This window comes from Trichosurus vulpecula, chromosome 1, assembly GCF_011100635.1.
Source record: "Trichosurus vulpecula isolate mTriVul1 chromosome 1, mTriVul1.pri, whole genome shotgun sequence".
NCBI classification, from domain to species: domain Eukaryota; kingdom Metazoa; phylum Chordata; class Mammalia; order Diprotodontia; family Phalangeridae; genus Trichosurus; species Trichosurus vulpecula.
This window is the reverse complement of record NC_050573.1, coordinates 532,165,086-532,180,270: the sequence shown is the minus strand read 5'-3', so window position 1 is coordinate 532,180,270 and position 15,185 is coordinate 532,165,086. Positions and strand designations below refer to the sequence as shown.

The 15,185-nt window shown below is 43.3% G+C and overlaps 1 protein-coding gene across 2 annotated transcripts in view; it reads right to left on the bottom strand.

The window, feature by feature from the left end:
- Positions 1-12,710, bottom strand: part of TMEM184A (transmembrane protein 184A) — a 54,236-nt gene extending 41,526 nt beyond the window's left edge. For both annotated transcript variants that reach the window (XM_036749588.1, XM_036749597.1), the window contains exon 1: positions 12,670-12,710. The gene's annotated coding sequence lies outside the window, so the exon portion shown is untranslated. The remainder of the gene's footprint in view (positions 1-12,669) is intronic.
- Positions 12,711-15,185: the final 2,475 nt, after the last annotated feature.

The following is a 15,185-nucleotide window of genomic DNA, read 5'->3' as shown; positions in this document are numbered from 1 at the left end:
GCTAAGAAACAGAGGAGCAGATCAGTGGAATCGGTTGGGTACACAAGACACAGTAGTCAATGATTATAGCAATCTATTGTTTGATAAACCCAAAGACCCCAGCTTCTGGGATAAAAACTTACTGTTTGACAACAACTGCTGGGAAAACTGGAAAACGGTATGGCAGAAACTGAGCATAGACCAACATCTGACACTGTATACCAGAAAAAAGTCCAAATGGGTAAGCAATCTAGGTAAAGGCTAGTACTATAAACAAATTAGGGGAGCAAAGAATACTTTATCTGTCAGACTTATGGAGAATGGAGGAATTTATGACCAAATAAGAGATAGAGAACATTATGAAATGCAAAATAGACAATTTTGATTACATTAAATTGAAAAGTTTTTGCACAAACAAAGCCAATGCAACCAAGATTAGGAGGGAAGCAGAAAACTGGGAAAGAATTTTTACAACTAGTATCTCTGATAAATATCTCATTTCTAAAATATATAGAGAACTGAGTCAAATTTACAAGAATACAAGTCATTCCCCAATAGATAAATGGTCAAAGGATATGAATAGGCAGTTTTCAGAGGAAGAAATTAAAGCTATCTGTAGTCATATGAAAAAATGCTCTAAATCACTATTGATTAGAGAGATGCAAATCAAAACTCTGAGGTATCACATCACACCTATCAGATTGGCTAACATGACAAAATAGGAAAATGATAAATGTTGGAAAAGATGAGGGAAAGTTGGAACTAATTCATTGTTAGTGGAGCTGTGAGCTGATCCAACCATTCTGGAGAGCAATTTGGAACTGTGCCCAAAGGACTATAAAAATGTGCATACCCTTTGACCCAGCAATACCACTATATCCTAAAGATATCATAGAAAGGGGAAAAGGACCCACATGTACAAATATACTTATAGCAGCTCTTTTTGTGGTGGCCCAAGTACTGGAAATCGAGGGATGCCCATCGATTGGGGAATGGCTGAACAAGTTGTAGTACATGAATGTAATGGAATACTATTATGCTATAAGAAATGCGAACAGGTAGACTTCAGAAAAACCTGGAAAGAATTATATGAACTGATGGTGAGTGAAGTGAGCAGAACCAAAAGTAACAGCCACAGTGTTTGAGGACTGATTTTGATAGACTTAGCCCTTCTCAGCAATGCGAAGACCTAAAACTTTTCCAAAGGACTCATGATGGAAAATGCCATCCACATCCAGAGAACTATGGAGTCAGAATGCAGAGTGAAGCAGACTATTTTCTCTTTTGTTTTGTTTTGTTTTCTTTCTCATGGTTTCTCTCATTCGTTATAATTCTTCTATGCAATATGACTAATGTGAAAATGTGTTTAACAGAAATGTATGTGTTAAGCCCATATCAAATTGCATGCCATCTTGGGGAGGGAGGGGGAGAAAATTTAAAACTTATGGGAGTGAATATTGAAAACTGAAAATAAATAAACAAACAAGCAAATAAATAAATGAATGAATGAATAAATAAATAAGAAAGTGTGGAGAATGGGAGAGATGCTGCAAGACAAGGGAAGGGTAGATGTCTTGGGTTCGTTTTTTTTTTTTTAGGAAGAAAGTAGGTGACATAGTGTATAGAGTGCTGGGCCTGGAGTCAGAAAGACTCATCTTCCTGAGTTCAAATCTAGCCTCAGACACTTACTAGTTGTGTGACCTTGGGCAAGTCACTTAACTCTCTTTGCCTCAGTTTCCTCATCTGTAAAATGAGCCGAAGAAGGAAATGGCCAACCATTCCAGTATCTTTGCCAAGAAAACTCCAAATGGGGTCACAGGATCAGAAAGGACTGGAAATTGACTGAACAAAAGAATAGAGTCTATAAACAATAGTTTGAGAGTTTGACTTCTACTTCCAGCAAAATTTTAGAAGATGGTAGCGAATGAATGGTGTGTGAACATCCAAAAAAAGGAAGTAATTATCATTAAGATGACTCTATCAAAAAACAGGTCATGCCAGACTAACCTCATTGCCTTTTTAAAACAGAGTCACTAGACTGGTAGATCAGGGGAATGTGGCTGATTGGGTTTCCTAAGATTTCAGCAAAGCATTTCACAAGAGCTCTCCTGCTCTCTTTGTGGACAAGATGGATCGATAGGGAGTAGGTGATTACAGGCACAATGACTCAGAACTGGTTGAAAGACTAGATTTGAGTAGTAAGTCACTAATGATTCCCTTTCAAATTATAGATAAAGTAGTGTAGTAGATGGAGGCTAATTTTAATATAGACTCCATCAAGAGAAGCACAGTGTCTGTCTAGTAGGAGGGAGGTGGCTCTCTCTCTAAAGTTTAGAACCTAAACTTTGCCCTCATCAAACCACACCTGGAATACTGAGTTCAGTTCCAGACACTGGCAGACTTTTGAGGGAGGGAGTTAGGGGTTATCCAGGCCAGTGATTTCATCATCATAGAAAAGTGCCCTCCAATGATACAGATCAACAAACTAATTATAGACTGAGGAGTGGCTGAGAGACCCTGTGAAGCTGTGACTGACTTGTCCAGGATCTCAGATAGCAAGTAGCAATGGCGCAACTCGAGTTCGGGTGTTCCTTACTCCAAGGCAGGTCCTTTATCCACCATATGCTACTTTAGAGCACTGGACTAGCAAAATAACACCTTTATAAACTAAACAATCTTCAGATAAGGGCGATCACTATGGTTAGGGGCTTAGAGCTATATGGAGCAGTAGAGAGAGAAAGTGCTAGACCTGGAAGACCTGAGTTCAAATCCAGCCTCAGACACTTACTAGCTGGGTGACCCTGGGCAAGTCACTTAACCTGTATGTGCCTCAGTTTCCTCAACCATAAAATGGGGATAATAACAGCACTACCTCCGACAGTTGTTGTAAGGATCAAATGAAATAATATTTACAAAGAGCTTAGCACAAGGCCTAGCACACAGGTATTATATAAATGCTTATTTCCTTCCCTCTGCCCTAGCCTCATCCCCAGTCCAGAGCACAGGGAACTTTGCTGGAGAAATTGTGCATATTTAGCCAGAAGAAGAAAAGTCTTGGAGGGAACATGATGGTTGCTTTCTAATATTTGAAGGGCTGTCTTCTGAAAGAGGGAATAGACTTGCTCTAATTGTCCCCTGAGGGCATGACTAGAAATAGTGGGTAGAAAAGACAGAGAAGCAGATTTCTGCTGAATTTCAAGAAAAATTTCCTCACAACAAGAGGGATCTCAGAGTGGAAGGGGCGTTGCAATGCCAAGCAGGGTGGGACATTTTGCCTCTGTGTTTTGTTTAGGAGTGCTTCAGCACAAGGCAGTCAAGTACCTTTGATGAGTCTTGCCTTTCAAATGTAATGGCGAGCAAAGTGGACCTTTTGTTGTATTTTGTCTTGGAGTGCTTCTCAGCACCAAGGCAATCAACTGCCTTTAAGGAGTCTTGCCTTCGTTTGAATCAAGAGTTTTTGACTGAAAACAATGTATATGATGTGGTTGCTAGTGATTAAAGATCTATCCCACACCCTTTTTGCTAAGTAGGAGCTGAGCCCTCAGGGCCCTGAACAGGGTATATGAGCTCTGAGGTTGGTGGCTTTTTTTTTGCTTTTGGGGGTACACTCATTGGAAGAGTGTTGGTGATTTGGCCAGATGAGACTCTGGGTAGTTGTAGGACGCCCCCCCCCCCCCACTCCAGCTTTGAAAACCCAGATGTGGGTGCCTCTCTCTCTCTGGTAACTATGCATGTAATGTCCTGGTCAGACAGCTAGAGGCCTGTCTGTTGACTTCTGTGTGTTATTTGCTCTGTTTATATAATTTCTGCTTGTAATTTCTGTTTGTGTTTTTCCTGAAGTTCAGGGTGCTGACTTTTTCTCCTTAACTAAGTGAATGATATATGTATGTTTAATTAAAGTGAGATTGTTAACCCCTTAAAGTTGCTTTCCTTAGAAAAGCAGATCAAAGAACCTATACTATTAGCTCTCCTGTGTGCTCTTGTTGTTGGCCTTTCACCTTCACAGCAGCTGCTAACAACACTGTTGTCACAGGTGCTAGATGGGCTTCTTTACTATTTGGTTGTTTCAAGCAAAGACTTCAAGCTCACTTGTCCAGAATGTTGTAGAGCAGATCTGCACAACCTGCAGCCCTCCTTAAGCTTGCAGCATGCCAAAGGATTCTTGGGTAGCCCTTGAAAAATATAAAGGAAAACATCCTTTGTATGTAGAGGAAATCCTTTGGCTTGCTGAAAGCTGCCCGTAGGCCACGAGTTGTGCAGGCCTGTTGTAGAGGGGTTAAGGTTTGAACTATATGCTCTCCGACATCCCTTTCAACTCTGAGGTCCTGGGTAAGACCAGGACTTAGAATCAGGATATCTAGAAATCTAACTCTGGCCAGCTGTAATTAGGCACTTTTCCGTATGTCTTTTTTCATATGCTTTTCTTCTATATAACAAGAACAGCAACAAAGATGCGAATAGCTAGCATTTATACAGCACTTCACAAATGTGCACATTTGATTCACAAAACAATCCGGGGGGCCTGGGAGGTAGAAGCTATTATGATCCCCATTTTTTGAGGGGGAGGGTGGGGGAATTGGAGTTAAATGACTTGCCCAGCTAGTAAGTGTGTCAAGTGTCTGAGGCCGCATTTGAACTCAGGTCCTCCTGACTCCAAGGTGGGTGCTGTACTCACTGCGCCACCCAGCTGCCCCGTTTTTAATAGATGAGAAAACTGAGGCAGACAGCTTTGTAGGCTTCCTCGAGGGAGGCACACTGTCCATCAGGAAGGAGGTGGTTGTTCCTCTAAAACAGACCTGCACAGCTTGGCAGCGGGTAGGGGCCAAAATTAAAATGGGCTAAATTTCTTCAGGCTGCAGATAGGTTTTTAGCAGCTCACTTTCCAGGTAAAGGTAACTAGATACAGATTGACAATGGTTGGTTACCGGGCGTTATGTGACAAACAGGAGAGAGTGCGCAGTGGCAACCCACCTGCCAAATCATACAACCCGTACAATAGTGATTAGTGGGAGGCGGGTTCAACGGGCATGAACAACACCCTCGGTACATCTTTACTTTCTTTTACATCCTCTGCGTTTTTCGAGGGCAGCCTGAAATCCTTTGGCGGGCTGCAAGCAGCCTGTGGGCCACATGTGGTGCAGGCCTGCTCTAAAAGACTATTCCATGGTCACACCAGCTATTAAGCGGGTGAGGAAGGATTTGAACTCAGGTTTTCCTGACTCAAAGACCAGTGCTTTTCCACTGTGTCATTTGTTCCGTCTCTGAAATTCTAAGCTCCTTGGGGGCATGGCCCTTTCTTAATTATTTCTGTCTGCCTACACAGCAGTATTCTTCCCCTCCACCTCAATTGTCTCCTTCTTCCGAGCTCATACTAACCACCTACCTGACCTGTGTCCTTAAGAACCATATACTTCCTTGTATTTTTATCTTATTGTTTCATTCAAGTCCCTTTGACAAGTTTTATAAGCTGTATGTACACTGTTGAGCGCAAGCCTTGGCCCATAGCAGTGTTTAAAAAAAATATTTGTTCACTCGGGCCATATGAAGGGAGTCTATTAGAGGTCATATAATTCCAACCCCTTCATTTTACAAACACGGAAACTAAGGCCCAGACCAATAGTAATCACATATGAGCTACAGTCCCAACTCCAAATCTAGCCCTTATCTGATCTCCAGCTAGGAACCAGAGGTCACCGTGATTCATCATTCACCCAGGGTCCCCACGGTTGTTTTCTACATTCTATTATTTTATTATCCTGCATGAGTGGAAGCAGTTCCGGCAAACAGGAAGGCTGTGTTCATTATGGTCACTAGATATTCTGTTCTACAGGGAGACCTTTTAAAACCAGACAGAAGCCTCTCAAAGATCTGCCATCCCAGACTGAAGCTGGTGAGGGCAGCACAGCGCTGAACTGCTCCAGCCACTGTGGACTTCCATTCCAAAAGGGAACAACCGCTGTTGTAAAACTTAATTAACGGTTTATAACAATACTAATTAAAAAGGAAAACCTCTGGGTCAGGCGGAGCCAGAATTCCTGCCTTTGTCACATAATTAGAAGCCAGCTGTGTCAGGAGGCTGGTCAGTTCAGGGCAGCTAATGACCCATCTGTCTGAGATCTGCACATGTATTTGGGGAGTCAGAAGGGAAAGAGCAGGGGGATTGGGCATTTACAGAGGTCGTAGCCCATGGCACAGGCAACTGGAATTGGGTATTGGGCTGGGCATCAGGCAGTTTCATCCCAAAGCACAGCCCTGGTCAGTTTGGCCTGGGCCAATGTAGACCAATTACTGGGAGCTGTCCTGTAGGGATTTTAGTGTCCTGGCAAAAGGATCTAGGTCATCTTTGAAACTGATTCTTCACAGGGCAGCTGGGTGGTGCAGTGAGTAGAGCACTGGCCCTGGAGTCAGGAGGACCTGGGTTCAAATCCTGCCTCAGGTACTTATTAGCCGTGTGACTCTGGGGAAATTACTTAAATGCTTTCAGTCTCAGTTTCCTCACCTATAAAATGAGGATAATAAAAGCATTGATGTCGTAAGGTTGTGAGGATCAAATGAAATAGCATATGTAAATAACTTTGCAACAAAATACATAAATGCTAGCTCTTATTTTTATATATGTGGGGTTTTTTCATCTAACAGAGTTTGAGTGTTTCAAGTAGATTTATAGCTGTGTGAGGTAAATAAAATGTGAAGACTTCACAGGGAAGATATGTAAAAATAAATAAATAAATAAACAAATAAACAAACAAACAAATAAATAAATAAATATGCTAAGAAATGTTTAAAAATCAAGAAATAGGGAAGTGGAAAAATTCTGAGGCTGTGAGAGTCTGATGGCTCAGCCTCTGGGAAAGTTTACCCTGAAACTTTTTGTTCTTTCTTCTGGTTCTGGTTTAAAGATTTGCTCAGTAAGGATAGGGTCACTGTGACCTGTTTTCCTTTACTGTAAAAGTACTGTAAGAGAATGGAGAGGGTTTCCCCCTCCCCTTATCCTATTCTCCTTCTTTAGATTTATAGATGTCACCTCAGTTGTAATCATTAACTAAGGGAATGGGAATTGGAGTTTCTGTGCCTCGATTTCCCGGTTCTTTGTCTAGCTTTAGTGCTCAGATTGTAAGCCCACCTCCCAGCCAATGGTGAGAAGGGTCAGAGGTAGGCAGGAATTCTCTTGTGTTAGGTATAATTATGGGTGCCTAGCTCCTTATAAAGCGCCTCCTTTGCTGGTTCTGCTCTGTGCTAGTAGAGGATGCCCAATTCTCGAGAACTGAATAAAATTTATTTCTGTTCCCACCCTGAGATGGCTCCTTATTATAAATTTAATTGGTGAGGGTCTTTCATCCCACACAATAGCTATATTTAGGGATAAAAAAAATTTAGATTGCTTGCCTAGAGACACTTAAATGAGACTTCATTTATAACTGTGTGTTAAGCTCTTACTATGGATTTAACTCCCTAACATCTTTTTCCCTAGTTAGGTGACCTGGTAGTCAGGAAGACTTACATTCAAATCCTGCCTGAGGCTTACTAGCTAGATGACCCTAGGCAAGTCACTTAACCTCTGTTTGCCTTAGTTTCCTTAACTGTGAAATGAGGATGATAGTAAGAACACTCGCACCTTCGGGTTGTTATGAGGCTGCAAACTGGAACTATACACCGACAGTAGGGTTACAACAGTAAAATGAAAAACAATCCACGTCCTTGAAGAGCTCACATTCTGCTGGAATTTAGCGCCTCAAGAGGGAGGATTGCCTTAGAATTATAGCTCCTAAGCTGGAAGGGACCTCAATGGCCATCTAGTAGGGTGCCCTCATTTTACAGATGAGGAAACCCAAGGTTAAATTACTTGCCTAAGGTCACATAGGATCTGTGTCAGGATTTGAACTGGGCTCTCCCTAACACCAGGTCCTACAATCTATCCATTACCACCTGGTAGCAGTTCAAGCTGAGGCTAGTCTTTGGTAAAGTGGTAACTTCTAGCAGAGTTCTTTCCCCCATCTCTCCACCCCCACCCCTACCCCTAACCTGAGCTCCCAGGGTGCACTGCTCTCTCCTGCTAAGGAACAGTCATCTCATAAGTGCATTTACACTTCTGTATTAGGAACTTAATATCGTTACCTCTTTCACTGCAGTATTTGAATTTTCAAAAGATGACCCCAGGGAGAGGGCAATGCTTAACTCAAAAGAAATGAATTCTGGCAAGGCTTAATTAAGACTTCAAAGACACATCTGCCCAAGAGCTATATTTGGGCAGGGGGGCTTCTAGCATGCTTCCAGTCATCACAGTGGGACAGCTACCTACTCCACATACCCATGAGACCAGGCCTAGGGAGGTGTGTCTTGAGCCACGGGTACAAATGAATGAGTTGGAGTCAATCAAGCTTGAAAGCCCACTCTCAAATCTGTCCTCCCTCTATCTCCAGCAGTCCACATCCCCTTCTTCATTGAGTTAGCCTAAAAACAGCAGCAGGGACCCCTTCCACAAGGTCAGAGATTTAGAGCTGAAAGGGACCTTTCAGGGCAAGTACAACACTCTCATTTTACAGCAAAGGAGACTGAGGCCCACAGAGATTCCATTTCCCAGCCTCACACAGCTAGTGAGTGTCCTGAGACAGGATTCAAACCCAGACCCCCCCCCCCCCCCCCATCTGAAGTTCAGCACTGTTCAGTATTGTGCTGGTGAGGAGCTGTAGAGCTTGGGACAGACTGAATTGGATGGAGAAATTCCCTAGACTCTGCTAATATTTTTAGCTGGGTGAAATCTGGTTAAAAATGAACGTCAGAGGCAGCTTTGAACAGAAAGATAGTCAGAAGTACATCAGGGTAAAGCAGCAGCCAAAGAGAAAAGCACAGGATCACAGGATCAATCCCGATCGTGACTTACATAGTAATGGTAATATGTGACCCTTAATTTTTTTGTTTAGAGCACTACCACTTTTTCTCTAGCTAGGTGACATGGTAGATGTTCCTTCCAAGTCCCTAAGACTTGCATTGAGATCCTGTATCTGACGCCTATTAGTGGGAAGATCTGGAGCAATTAAATTCTTTGGGCCTCAGTTTCCTCCTCTGTAATAAGGGAATTACACTTACCTTTACAGGTTGTTGGGAGGCTCAAATGAGCTAATAATGTAAACCTTATAATAAGATAATAATAATGTAAGCCTTAAAATGCTCATAATCAGGGGTTCTTAACTTGGTGTCTGTGAACTTTTTTTAAATTGATAATTATATTTCAATATGATTGATTTTCTTTGTAACTCTACGTATGTATGCACACATTTAAAATATTATTCTGGGAAGGGGTCCATATACTTTATCAGACTGCCAGAGGGGTCCATGACACAAACAGGGTTAAGAACCTCTGACAAAAATGTTATTGTTTATTATTATTATCATCTGTCTTTTGCCTGAGACACTTTGCCAATCCAGGAGCCTGGGTCAGACAACAATGGAGGGGTTCTCCAGACATGGAGTCAAAGGCAGATTGACGAACCTACTTTATCCCTGGACCAGTTCTAGCCACAGATAAAATTAAATTCTTCCTTGGACCCTAAGCTCAGGCAAAATTCTCTTTCCCTGAGAAAAAAAGTCATTCCCTGTCATACTTTCTCTCCCAAGGGATCTGACCCCAAATTTGGGAGAATTATCTACCAATCGGCCATGGCCATGGGGTGTGGTGAGCTGAGAGGTCCCATGCGACATGGCATTTCTCCTTTCTCCTCCTCCCATCCAACTTCCCAGTTTGGTAATGCAGCCACCAGAAGAGTGGAAAAAAGAGGAGGCCGTGCCAAGAACCACTCACAATGAACAAAGTAAATTGGGTTTGGGAAAGTGAGGGGACTGGAAAATGGTGCCCCTGGGGACGGAGCAGGTGAGAGTCTAACCATTCAGAGAGCACCACAAGAAAGAATGAAACCCTAGACACTCTCTTGCAGAAGGGCCATTTTCCCCAGGCAGGCTGTCTGGAAACGAACTGAAAATCAGAGCAGGTAAAGATGAATGCTACAGGTCCCACACCCACTCATGGGGGAGGGCGCCACTGAGAGCCTTTGGTCAGATTTCATCCAAATTGGACCCAGTGGTCTAACAAAGCCCCTCCTTGGGCACAGAGACAAAGGATCAGCCCCTTTTATTCAGAAATTCAGCCATCTACTTTAAGGTCCTTCCGGCTTCCAGTCCTTGAACCAATCTCTCAGGAGATGGTTGCAGATACACTTGAGACAATTATTTGATGTTTTTTCCTGACCCCCAATCAACTAGTGCCCAAGAGGGATTTTTGGCTCACCCAGCTCTAAGGTGTTCATGACATTGTCCAGTCCTTTCTAAATAGCCAAACAATATCTACCTTGACCATTCATAGTTGTACATTTCACTGGCTGACCCAGCAACACTGCCTTTTAACTATTCTAGTTACTTTATTTTTATCACATCTTCTAAAGTCACTTTAAACCTCTGCACTTGTCCAACAAGAATTCACCAAAATAGCCCTTTTTTTGCTACTTTTGAAAATTGGCTCCCGGCCTCCAGTCTTCTTAGACCTTGTGCCATCTTAACATGGTTAATTGCCCAGATAAAGGGACTTAGCTGGTAAGATATGAGTTATTTTCTCTTTAAAAAAAAAACCACAACCAAACCCTCCAGCCTCCTGTGGCTCTTGGAGCTACTCCCAAGCCCTCCAGAAATGCTTCCCTGGGCAGCCCTGAAGACTGTTTCCTGTTCTGGGACTTTTTTGTCACTGGGCATTGAACTTTTCAGTTCCAGTGTGGGGCATCTGTGAGGCTAAAGTCAGGGTGTGAAGCTTGGGATTGGATGAATATGAATACCCAAACTACCCTGTCTTCCCCTTGGCTACCTGATCTTCAAAACCCTAAAGCTGAGTCAACAAGGATTTCATGTTTACAATAAGCATTTTTTAAGCCCCTGCTCATCCCATTAGAGTGTGAATGCCTGGAAAGAAGAGACTGGTTTTGGTCTTTTGGGTTATCCCCACTGCTTAGCACAGCACCTGGCAAATGGATGTTAAATCACACACAGATTGACTGACTTCCAGGCACTGAGCTAAGTGACAGGGATACAAAGAAATTCAAAAACCAGTCCCTACTCTCAAGGAGCTCAGGCTAAAGAGATGGTGTCTTCCACTTCATTGGTACCTAGGCTGGTCACAGGAACTGTGCAGTTACTGTGTGTTAGCCAATCAATAGCTGCCTGTTGATGGATCAATCTGATAATGATTGGGATCTATCTTTGCCCCTTTAGAACAAGCGGAGAGGTTTCCCACAGTCTTTCCAAGGATTATAAAGTTAGAGCTGACAGGACCTTTACAGGTCATCTAGCCCAACCTCCTAATTTTACAGAGAAGGAAACTGAGTCCCAAAGACAGTAATGTGCCCAATGTCACCTAGGCAATAATTAGCAGAGCTAGTATTTCAACCCAGGTCTTCCGATTCCAAATCCAGGATTCTTTCCACTGCACTTAAAAGTTAAGGTTTGGAAGTCAGGTTATTTACCTAATTTGGAGACCAATGTTCTCCTGCTCAGGGCTACGTGCCAGGTTTGCCCTAAGCTTTGGCTGACAGAAGCAGGGCTAGATCTGGAGTCAGAGGACTTGGGTTCAAATACTGATTTTGCCATGTTGCTTGTCCCAGGACCTATTCCATCTGTTCCTATATAGATAAGTCATAGCACCATCGTGGAACTGGACAGAAAAGCAATATGTATATGCTTATGGACGTTTAAGGTCTCATCTGAGGAAACGGAAAAAATCCTCACCAGCACATACAGCTAGAACAGCCCTGGGGGTGGGGTGGGAACTAAATCTCCAACTATTTGTCCAGGGCTTGGGACAAACAGGCCCTAGTACGCTCCAACTATTTCAGGTTTCCTTGCATTCCTTTTACAAGCAAACCTTGGGCCTTCCTGTCCTGCTCAATTTCCATATACCCGGCCCTCAAGATGTGGCTCTTTTATCATGGGGGACAAAAGATAAATAAAACCAGTGACCAATGTGCCTCCCGGTTGCAGGTACATACTGTCTCCCTTTTGTCTGGGGACATCTCTTTCTTTAGGCCCTATTCTTTCTCCACTCTCTTCCATTTTTTTTTTTTGTCTTTACCTCTCCTACAATCTTCCTATTTCTTTCCCAAGTGAACTCTTTCTCTCTTTCTGTCTCAGTGCTCAGCTCTCGGCATTCCCTAATCCACACCCCCTGTCCTTAAAAGCCTGTGGGGCAGCTTTGCTCAAGAAGCCAGTTGCTAGTTTTCTAGAAGGTGGCTGCCCCTGGACTTGTTCTTACTTGCATGTTTTATTAAAACTTTTGCTCTGGGTATAGATGACTGGGAGATGGGAGAGGTACCTTTCTGACCTGTCCAATCTGGAAGGTCAATGGGCTTGGAGAAACTTCTCTGTAAACAGAGTAGGAATGAATAGGCTAGTTCCCAAGCTTGGCTTGGGGCACAGTGAGGGAGACCTGGCATGTAGACACAGCTGGCCCATCTGGAGTTGTGGATCGTGGGGTTGTGATTTTTCTCAGTTCAGATTTGGGTAAAGACTCTCCAAGGAGCTCTCTATCCTCCTCCCCACCACCCCATCTCACTTTATTCAAACAGAATAATAGTGAGGCAGGCAACCACACCCACCCAGTTAACTCAAAAGCAATCCCCTTTTCTAGCATGTCCCTCCCTGGTGGTAACTCACCTTACTGGTTAGTTTCTGGCTCCAGCCTGATTGCCTCTTCCAGCTCCTCGAGGGTTAATGCCAGACCCTACAGTACTGCTGAAGGCATTCAGGGGAGAGGAATCCTAATCAGATTCACCCAGCCTCCACTTGAAGCGCCAGGTTCCCAATCAAGCCATCCTGGCCCGATTTCTCCCTAGGGGCAGCCCTAGTCCCCTGCCCAATGGCTTCTGCTCTATACAGGGCTCCCAATAGTGCATCTGCTTCTTCCCTAAGCACCAAACTCCTCCCAGCCTTGTACCTATTGAGTTTACAGGTACATCCAGCTCCACCCTGCCTAACCCTAAGTCCCTCCTCCCTTTTCCATACTCCTCTGAACTTTCTTCTTTCCTTCCCTTCCCAGTCCCCTCACGCCTGTGCTTTAGCACCTGCAACTCGTCAAATTTACCCAGAGCCCACTGCATTCTCTACTATATAAATTTCTCCTCCTTTCTCACGCTATTTGAAGACCACTTGTCCTTAACACGCTGCCTTTTAAAAATCAACGATAAAATAGAACCTTGTCAATGATTTATAAAGGGGTTAGGAGGCGTGTTATTTCTTTACCCATGCTAACAAACTTGCCCTGTGCCCTCTAACGTGGGCATGATTCCCTGTTTTCTGCCAGGGGCCATTGTTAGCTCAAGTGTCTTTTCTTCTGGAACCTTTTGTTTCTTTCTATATGCTCCTCTACCATCCCTCCCCCAATTCCTTTCTATTTTCTTCCCATTCCAGAACATCACATTTCTCCACTCCTTTAAAAACACAACTTAATAATAATAATAATGACAGCTCACATTTATTCAGTGCTTACTAAGTGCCAAGCACTACCGCTAGCTAAACACTTCACGATTATAATTTTCTTTGCTCCTCACAACAACCCTGGGAGGTAGATGCTATTATCCCTTTTACAGATGAGGAGGCTGAGGGAAGCCAAGGGTAAATGGCTTGCCCAAGGTCACCCAACTAGAGGTGTCTGAGACTGGATTTGAACCAAGGTCTTCCTGACTCTAGGCTCTAAACATTGAACCATCTAGCTGCTTTCGCTTTGCCCCGGCAGAGGCAAGACTGTCCCCCACCCCACAATGGACACCTGGGTTTTGTTTTTTGCTGCTATTCACTGCAATATTTCAAAGGGAGACATAGTTCAGATTCACTCCTTTCCATCAGAGTCCTGGTAACATAAAATAGCAAAATCCTCATAAAAAAGTTAAAAAATTATGCTGCTTTCTGAAAAGTTCTCATACTTCTCAAACTCATTGAATGCCCTCTACCTTTTCACAATCTCTCTGGAATTTATGAATCCTCATTTTAGACCGAAACTATCCTTCATCCACACACAGACGGGGTTTGTCCTCTATTTTTCTTACTGTGATGCCAAACTATAAAACCAAGATGACAGAAAACCTTTCTGTAGTCATCTTCCACATCATTCAGGTTTTTTTTCATTTCATTCCCATCGATCCGGTCCATCATTCTCGTCACTTATCTGGTCACTGTTCTTCTGATTTCCAATTTCACTGTGACGTTCCAAACAAATAACAAAAGCCAACACACTCTCAGCCTACCTCCCTGTGTTTTCTATTTTATTCCATGGGTTATTTGTCATAATTTGTTCAGGTGTTCCCAAGGTTCTTCCAAACACCCAGAGAAGATGCTTGAAAGCCCATCACAGGCTACGAGTGAACATTTGTTTTTCTTTGTGAGCCCCCAGACCACCAAGAGTCAGTTCCCTGAACCCTTATCCCCAAAGTCCTTTTTTTAGAAAGGGTGAACTGGAGCAGCTGGGTCTGCCTAATAGGAGTTCTGGTTAGCAATTCAGCATGAAACGGTGGTTGACGAATCACACCCTGTTTGTCCAAGGGCATTGCCTATAAAAAGTCAACCTGAATCTACCAGCAGTGCTATAGGGGACAGAAAATTAGCCCAATCCTCATTATTTACTCTTGGCTATAAACCTGCTAAAAGTTGTAATTACAGTTTGATCACTGGATAAGCACCATATGCAGCTTTTCCTGCTAAAGGAATAACGATTTCTAAAAAGCAGACAGCTCCTTCCTGTGGAACCCGCCAGGTTTATAGATCTCTTTATTGGTGCATGTATCTCACCTTCTGAATTATAGCAGCTGTGAGCTGAGCACTGATGGAAGTCGGGGGCCAGGTGCCTTTTGCACACCAGTCACATGCCCTGATTTAGAAGGCTGAGTCTAGCAATAAGGCATTGGCTGAACGGACTGAAGCATTTAGCATCAGGTTTTGCTTTTGTTTTTAACAGCGACTATCCAGCTCTAGGTGGCTGTAAATAGACACGGCTTACAGAGAAGGCAATAAGAACACCCCGGTTTCGGGTCCACATCCACGAGAAGGGTCAGAATCATGGAGGTGCAACTATCTTTCGAGAGCTCTTATTTGGTCAGTTTCCTTGATTCATGGTTACAGCTTTAAAATCTAAAAAGGACAACAGGCTTAGCAACCTGTTCATTTAGGTACCAATTAAG